This window comes from Lycium barbarum, chromosome 11 (assembly GCF_019175385.1).
Source record: "Lycium barbarum isolate Lr01 chromosome 11, ASM1917538v2, whole genome shotgun sequence".
NCBI classification, from domain to species: domain Eukaryota; kingdom Viridiplantae; phylum Streptophyta; class Magnoliopsida; order Solanales; family Solanaceae; genus Lycium; species Lycium barbarum.
Window position 1 is genome coordinate 118,873,094 of NC_083347.1, and position 8,475 is coordinate 118,881,568.

At 32.8% G+C, this 8,475-nt stretch overlaps 1 long non-coding RNA gene across 1 annotated transcript; it reads right to left on the minus strand.

Moving 5' to 3' along the window:
• Positions 1-116: 116 nt before the first annotated feature.
• Positions 117-4,312, minus strand: LOC132619138 (uncharacterized). Its single transcript, XR_009574527.1, has 2 exons — positions 2,498-4,312; positions 117-397 (listed from the first exon to the last, which is right to left on the minus strand). It is a non-coding gene; the product is annotated as an uncharacterized LOC132619138 (long non-coding RNA).
• Between the last annotated feature and the right edge of the window lie 4,163 nt (positions 4,313-8,475).

Here is an 8,475-nt window from a genome sequence, read left to right on the forward strand (position 1 = left end):
AACATTATAGTTTGTGCTCCGTATCTAAAACTTTATTATATTCGTGTTTGCTACGAAAATTTATTAATACTTTTTAAAAGAGAATAAATTGAATTATCACATAACTAAAAAGGACATTTTCAGAACAGAATCAATGGAACTAACTCAGCTTCTTTACTAAAGAGTATAAGTTGAATTATCTAATACAACACATTTAGACGTCTTAAGCTTGCTTCGTAATTCAAGGACCACATAAGCAACTTTATGTTGATGCTAGAGACAGTTTTGTTACCACTGTTAGGGATGACAGTTCGGTCGTTACCACTGTCACAGGTGACAGTTTTGCTCTCGGATACTGAAACGTGAAAAGCATAAGCTTCTCAGGTTGTCTCACACCATCACCAAAGCAAGATAATACCTGCAAAATGTTGATGCTTGTTTAAGTTTAGAATGTAATTTCCACGATAAGTGAAAATTTGTGAAATGAATCAATGTACCAGAGAGAAACCAAAATTAATGGTGATCACTGCTTAAAGAGCACTATCAACAACAAACCACATATCATCCCAAACACAGACTGTTAACCCCAAAAGAGCATAAGAGAGTAAGAATTAAGATTATTACGTTGCAATAATAACAACCACAACGTGCTTGCTGCAAGAATATAAGTATTAAAGTAACAATCACAAGATGCCTGTTGCAAGAATATAAGTATATAAAGCACCAACCTTAATGATCCAGTTAACTTGTATTCAAAAGAGGGGCTGAACATCCTTGGTTTCAGATTGAACTTATTGATATCATAAAAGAATTTATCTTATTACAATTATCAAGCACAGGGAGAATATGGTATATTTGAAAAGATGTGCACAAAGAAGAAGTCTTCGTAATTTAAGTATATTCATTGATGAATATGAAGGATATTTCTTCCTACAAACATCATTTTGACAAATAATACAGTCAGTGTAGGAGAAATTTATAAGCAGAGAAACATCGTTCACGTTCAACAATGTTTTAATCATGTAAAAGATGATTAAACTTCTAAAAGTTTTTGCAAAAACAAATATGATAAAGGAGCGACCAGCATATGCTTCAACTATTTCAAACATTTTCAATATCAGCAACCTTTATATACTCTTCATGTGATGTTTTCCATGCAACATCCGCGAATGGACAAATTATGAACCAAAATTGGCATTTGTAAAGTTATCTCGATATCACAATAAAAAAGAGGAAATAAACATATTGATTGGTTATACGCATGTCATTTTTTTTCATAAATCTTCTAATTTACTTCGATGTCTATTCTTATTAGAGGAAAAGAACTCCATTTTCTGATTGAAAATACTACATATACTTCCTCTCATTTTGTGAATTGGGTTAGTTCGTTCCAAATTCATTAACATAAATCTATTGTATTAATGAAAACTAATCAACTGTAAAAGGCTGCTTGTCCAACTAAATGAAAAAATAGAGTATGTGAGAGTTTCATCCAAATTATGACTTTTTTTCCTCAAAAGAACTTGTAAAGAGGATCGAATACTTAACAACTTACAACTGCCTGTCATACATTCCATGTCGATCCATTTTCAAACATTTAAACATAAATGAAAATGCAAAAGCAGAAAGATGTTTTAAGTAGAGGAAGAAACAGTCAGCACCGTCTAAGAAGAACACAAACCTCCAAATGATCAAGCCTGAGCTGGCCGAGTTGTGTGAGCCTCAACTACAACTCTATTTAAGTATGTACAAAGCACAAGGAATAATAGAAATATTATTTAGCATAAAGAAGGAGCAGAGACCTCAGACTGAGTCCTATAAGCCCAAAATTGTTTCCACTGCTTCCTCCAACTCACTTAACAATCTATTCATTCTTGGACATATTTTTTGAAGCTAGTAACTTTTCATTCTTGGACATATTAAGACTCCACTTGTACATCAAAATAAATATTTAAAGCAGTAATCCGAGAAATAACTATTGGGCGACACGCATCGACATACATTGCAAGGAGCAGATTAGTACAAGGCACCAATAGTAAGGACGGAAGAGATTATAAAGGGGCATCCAAAAGAAGTAAATCTATTTTGATTTAATAACAAAACGCCATGAAATAGATATATCGATGCCTCTGCATACCATACAATAATCAGATACCTTCTCCTAAGTGTTGTAAAATGTAGTGTCACATGGCGTAAGTAAGGAGAAAGAAGAATTATGCTCAAATCATGGAAGTACATGGAAACAACATAAATACCATTATCAAATTTACTTGCTAGTTAAAACTACATTATGTTTATTCTCATTAATTTCCTGTCATCTCAATTTTCATATAATTTTCTAAAAAGATTGAAGCTCTTATTTCTCAAAGGAAATAATGTTGTTGATCTTTACATGACTAAAGTGCCTCTATGCTTCTAAGAGAATAATGAAAAACCTTGAATCAAACAACATTTAGAACTACTTCTACCTTAGACCATTGCTTAACAGAAAATAGGAAGATCTAAGGAGGAGGCTGACCAGAGATAATTCGCAACATGCCTGCCATAGCATTTTCCAGATGATTCATGGATGGCCTGAGAGGAAATTAGCCAGATGGAAGAGCCAATATTTGTCCTTGAGGGGTAGAGTGACACTCATCAACTCAGTCCTTGATGCCCTACCAACATATATGATGTATCAGTTCCCAATTCCAGCAGGGATTATCAAGAGGTTGGATAGCATCAGGAGGAAATTCCTGTGGCAAGGAAATAAAGAAAACAAAAACAGTTTGTAAATGTTTCACAAAATTTATACAAGTTCAATTGTAAGTTTAAACTTTTATTCGTACACCGCACACATCTGATACGATATAGCATGAAATATCAATTACAACTATTTATCATCATACCGCAGCATATAACATCAGAACCAAAAGAAAAAATTAACAATGATAGGAACAAAATGGCGATACTTTCAAAGGTACAAAACTATCAGTAAGGCATATGACTATTCGGAGAAACACATAACATGAGCTATTCATGGTTCAACAGCGTGAATAGAACACACAAATTACCTCTTCATAGTTGAAGTGGTGGACTTTCTTCAAAATTATTCCGACTAAATGAAATAAAAGACATGAAATTTAAATAATTGCATCCACAAATTGCAGAATGAACCTTTTGAGGAAAGAACTTCTTGAATTCATAAGACTTTCTCTGGAAAATCAACAGTGCCGACCCCTCGAAAAAAAAAAGGGCAGACTTTATATTCGTAATTCAGTCATGAAATTTATTTGAAACTGTAATTTGTATCTTAACTACAGTTAAATTTGTGAATCTCCTCTACAATAAGGAATCATCATATTATTTTTTTAAAAATTTCTCTATCACATTGCCTGTTGTCTCTCCCTACAACAATATCTTAGAAAAAAAACCTGAAGATTTTTAGTTTTTCCTAACAGAGAATCAGGAAGCACATATAGCATATTGATACTCCTATTAACAAATTGAAAAGCAAAAGAATTACATACCTTCCTGCTCACTGTTCTTGAAGAATTTTCCTTCAAACATTCAGTTTCTTCTATTTTACCCAAATATTATCCCCAAAAGAATTAAGCTAAATACAGAATAAATAGTGTGCTAACCTTCTAAAATTAGCGGACTATGTAGAGTATATGATTTATATAGAGAAAATTAGAGTAAAACAATCCCACATCTCCGCCTAAAGAACTCATGACAACAATAATCAAGAGAAGAGTACAAAAAATTTGAAGAATAGTCTAAAATGAATATTAACTTTAAAATTGAGCTCAAAGTTTTGCCCTAAACTCTTTCTCCTTCAAGCCTAACTCTCCAACTCCAAAATACTCAAACAGTCCTGAATGGATGTTACAATTTCCCTGATATACCAAGAAGCTAAAATAAAATAAAAATGAAAATGCACACATCTACTGATTTTAGTCAACACATTTATGGACCAGATATCGTCGAAAGAGGAAAAAAAAAATATACTTATAGATGCGACTCCAGAAGAAATGCTTTAAGAGCCCATTTGGATGGGCCTATCTTGACTTAAAAGAACCAAAAATAAGCCAACCCAAATAGGCTCTTAAGTACGTGCAGAGGAATAATTTTATCCCAATTATCAAAGATAAGATGGCTCCTTTGGCACTTCTAGCCCCTGAATTATCACCTTAAAAAATTAAGCATGTTTTTTAATCGTGTAAAAGATGATTAAACTTCTAAAAGTTTTTGCAAAAACAAATATGATAAAGGAGCGACCAGCATATGCTTCAACTATTTCAGATATTTTCAATATCAGCAACCTTTATATACTCTTCATGTGATGTTTTCCATGCAACATCCGCGAAAGGACAAATTATGAATCAAAATTGGCATTTGTAAAGTTATCTCGATATCACAATAAAAAAGAGGAAATAAACATATTGATTGGTTATACGCATGTCATTTTTTTTCATAAATCTTCTAATTTACTTCGATGTCTATTCTTATTAGAGGAAAAGAACTCCATTTTCTGATTGAAAATACTACATATATTTCCTCTCATTTTGTGAATTGGGTTAGTTCGTTCCAAATTCATTAACATAAATCTATTGTATTAATGAAAACTAATCAACTGTAAAAGGCTGCTTATCCAACTAAATGAAAATATAGAGTATGTGAGAGCTTCATCCAAACTATGACTTTTTTTCCTCAAAAGAACTAGTAAAGAGGATCGAATACTTAACAACTTACAACTACCTGTCATACATTCCATGTCGATCCATTTTCAAACATTTAAACATAAATGAAAATGCAAAAGCAGAAAGATGTTTTAAGTAGAGGAAGTAACAGTCAGCACCGTCTAAAAAGAACACAAACCTCCAAATGATCAAGCCTGAGCTGGCCGAGTTTTGTGAGCCTCAACTACAACTCTATTTAAGTATGTACAAAGCACAAGGAATAATAGAAATATTATTTAGCATAAAGAAGGAGCAGAGACCTCAGACTGAGTCCTATAAGCCCAAAATTGTTTCCACTGCTTCCTCCAACTCACTTAACAATCTATTCATTCTTGGACATATTTTTTGAAGCTAGTAACTTTTCATTCTTGGACATATTAAGACTCCACTTGTACATCAAAATAAATATTTAAAGCAGTAATCCGAGAAATAACTATTGGGCGACACGCATCGACATACATTGCAAGGAGCAGATTAGTACAAGGCACCAATAGTAAGGACGGAAGAGATTATAAAGGGGCATCCAAAAGAAGTAAATCTATTTTGATTTAATAACAAAACGCCATGAAATAGATATATCGATGCCTCTGCATACCATACAATAATCAGATACCTTTTCCTAAGTGTTGTAAAATGTAGTGTCACATGGCGTAAGTAAGGAGAAAGAAGAATTATGCTCAAATCATGGAAGTACATGGAAACAACATAAATACCATTATCAAATATACTTGCTAGTTAAAACTACATTATGTTTATTCTCATTAATTTCCTGTCATCTCAATTTTCATATAATTTTCTAAAAAGATTGAAGCTCTTATTTCTCAAAGGAAATAATGTTGTTGATCTTTACATGACTAAAGTGCCGCTATGCTTCTAAGAGAATAATGAAAAACATTGAATCAAACAACATTTAGAACTACTTCTACCTTAGCCCATTGCTTAACAGAAAATAGGAAGATCTAAGGAGGAGGCTGACCAGAGATAATTCGCAACATGCCTGCCATAGCATTTTCCAGATGATTCATGGATGGCCTGAGAGGAAATTAGCCAGATGGAATAGCCAATATTTGTCCTTGAGGGATAGAGTGACACTCATCAACTGAGTCCTTGATGCCCTACCAACATATATGATGTCTCTGTTCCCAATTCCAGCAGGGATTATCAAGAGGTTGGATAGCATCAGGAGGAAATTCCTGCGGCAAGGAAATAAAGAAAAAAAAAACAGTTTGTAAATGTTTCACAAAATTTATACAAGTTCAATTGTAAGTTTAAACTTTTATTCGTACACCGCACACATCTGATACGATATAGCATGAAATATCAATTACAACTATTTATCATCATACCGCAGCATATAACATCAGAACCAAAAAAAACGTTAACAATGATAGGAACAAAATGGCGATACTTTCAAAGGTACAAAACTATCAGTAAGGCATATGACTATTCGGAGAAACACATAGCATGAGCTATTAATGGTTCAACAGCGTGAATAGAACACACAAATTACCTCTTCATAGTTTAAGTGGTGGACTTTCTTCAAAATTATTCCGACTAAATGAAATAAAAGACATGAAATTTAAATAATTACATCCACAAATTGCAGAATGAACCTTTTGAGGAAAGAACTTCTTGAATTCATAAGACTTTCTTAGGAAAATCAAATAGTGCCGACCCCTCGAAAAAAAAAAAGGCAGACTTTATATTCGTAGTTCAGTCATGAAATTTATTTGAAGCTGTAATTTGTATCTTAACTACAGTTAAATTTGTATCTCCTCTGCAGTAAGGAATCATCATATTCGTTTTTTAAAAATTTCTCTATCACATTGCCGGTTGTCACTCCCTACAACAATATCTCAGAAAAAAAAACCTGAAGATTTTTAGTTTCTCCTAGCAGAGAGAATCAGGAAGGACATATAGCATATTGATACTCCTATTAACAAATTGAAAAGCAAAAGAATTACATACCTTCCTGCTCACTGTTCTTGAAGAATTTTCCTTCAAACATTCAGTTTCTTCTATTTTACCCAAATATTATCCCCAAATAAATTAAGCAAAATACAGAATAAATAGTGTGCTAACCTTCTGAAATTAGCGGACTATGTAGAGTATATGATTTATATAGAGAAAATTAGAGTAAAACAATCCCACATCTCCGCCTAAAGAACTCATGACAACAATAATCAAGAGAAGAGTACAAAAAATTTGAAGAATAGTCTAAAATGAATATTAACTTTAAAATTGAGCTCAAAGTTTTGCCCTAAACTCTTACTCCTTCAAGCCTAACTCTCCAACTCCAAAATACTCAAACAGTCCTGAATGGATGTTACAATTTCCCTGATATACCAAGAAGCTAAAATAAAATAAAAATGAAAATGCACACATCTACTGATTTTAGTCAACAAATTTATGGACCAGATATCGTCGAAAGAGGAAAAAGAAAATATCCTTATAGATGCGACTCCAAAAGAAATGGTTTAAGAGCCCATTTGGATGCGCCTATCTTGACTTAAAAGAACCAAAAATAAGCCAAACCAAATAGGCTCTTAAGTACGTGCAGAGGAATACTTTTATCCCAATTATCAAAGATAAGATGGCTCCTTTGGCACTTCTATCCCCTGAATGATCACCTTAAAAAATTAAGCAAGTTTTTTAATCGTGTAAAAGATGATTAAACTTCTAAAAGTTTTTGCAAAAACAAATATGATAAAGGAGCGACCAGCATATGCTTCAACTATTTCAGACATTTTCAATATCAGCAACCTTTATATACTCTTCATGTGATGTTTTCCATGCAACATCCGCGAATGGACAAATTAAGAACCAAAATTGGCATTTGTAAAGTTATCTCGATATCACAATAAAAAAGAGGAAATAAACATATTGATTGGTTATACGCATGTCATTTTTTTTCATAAATCTTCTAATTTACTTCGATGTCTATTCTTATTAAAGGAAAAGCACTCCATTTTCTGATTGAAAATACTACATATACTTCCTCTCATTTTGTGAATTGGGTTAGTTCGTTCCAAATTCATTAACATAAATCTATTGTATTAATGAAAACTAATCAACTGTAAAAGGCTGCTTATCCAACTAAATGAAAATATAGAGTATGTGAGAGCTTCATCCAAACTATGACTTTTTTTCCTCAAAAGAACTAGTAAAGAGGATCGAATACTTAACAACTTACAACTACCTGTCATACATTCCATGTCGATCCATTTTCAAACATTTAAACATAAATGAAAATGCAAAAGCAGAAAGATGTTTTAAGTAGAGGAAGTAACAGTCAGCACCGTCTAAAAAGAACACAAACCTCCAAATGATCAAGCCTGAGCTGGCCGAGTTTTGTGAGCCTCAACTACAACTCTATTTAAGTATGTACAAAGCACAAGGAATAATAGAAATATTATTTAGCATAAAGAAGGAGCAGAGACCTCAGACTGAGTCCTATAAGCCCAAAATTGTTTCCACTGCTTCCTCCAACTCACTTAACAATCTATTCATTCTTGGACATATTTTTTGAAGCTGGTAACTTTTCATTCTTGGACATATTAAGACTCCACTTGTACATCAAAATAAATATTTAAAGCAGTAATCCGAGAAATAACTATTGGGCGACACGCATCGACATACATTGCAAGGAGCAGATTAGTACAAGGCACCAATAGTAAGGATGGAAGAGATTATAAAGAGGCATCCAAAAGAAGTAAATCTATTTTGATTTAATAACAAAACGCCATGAAATAGATATATCGATGCCTCTGCATAC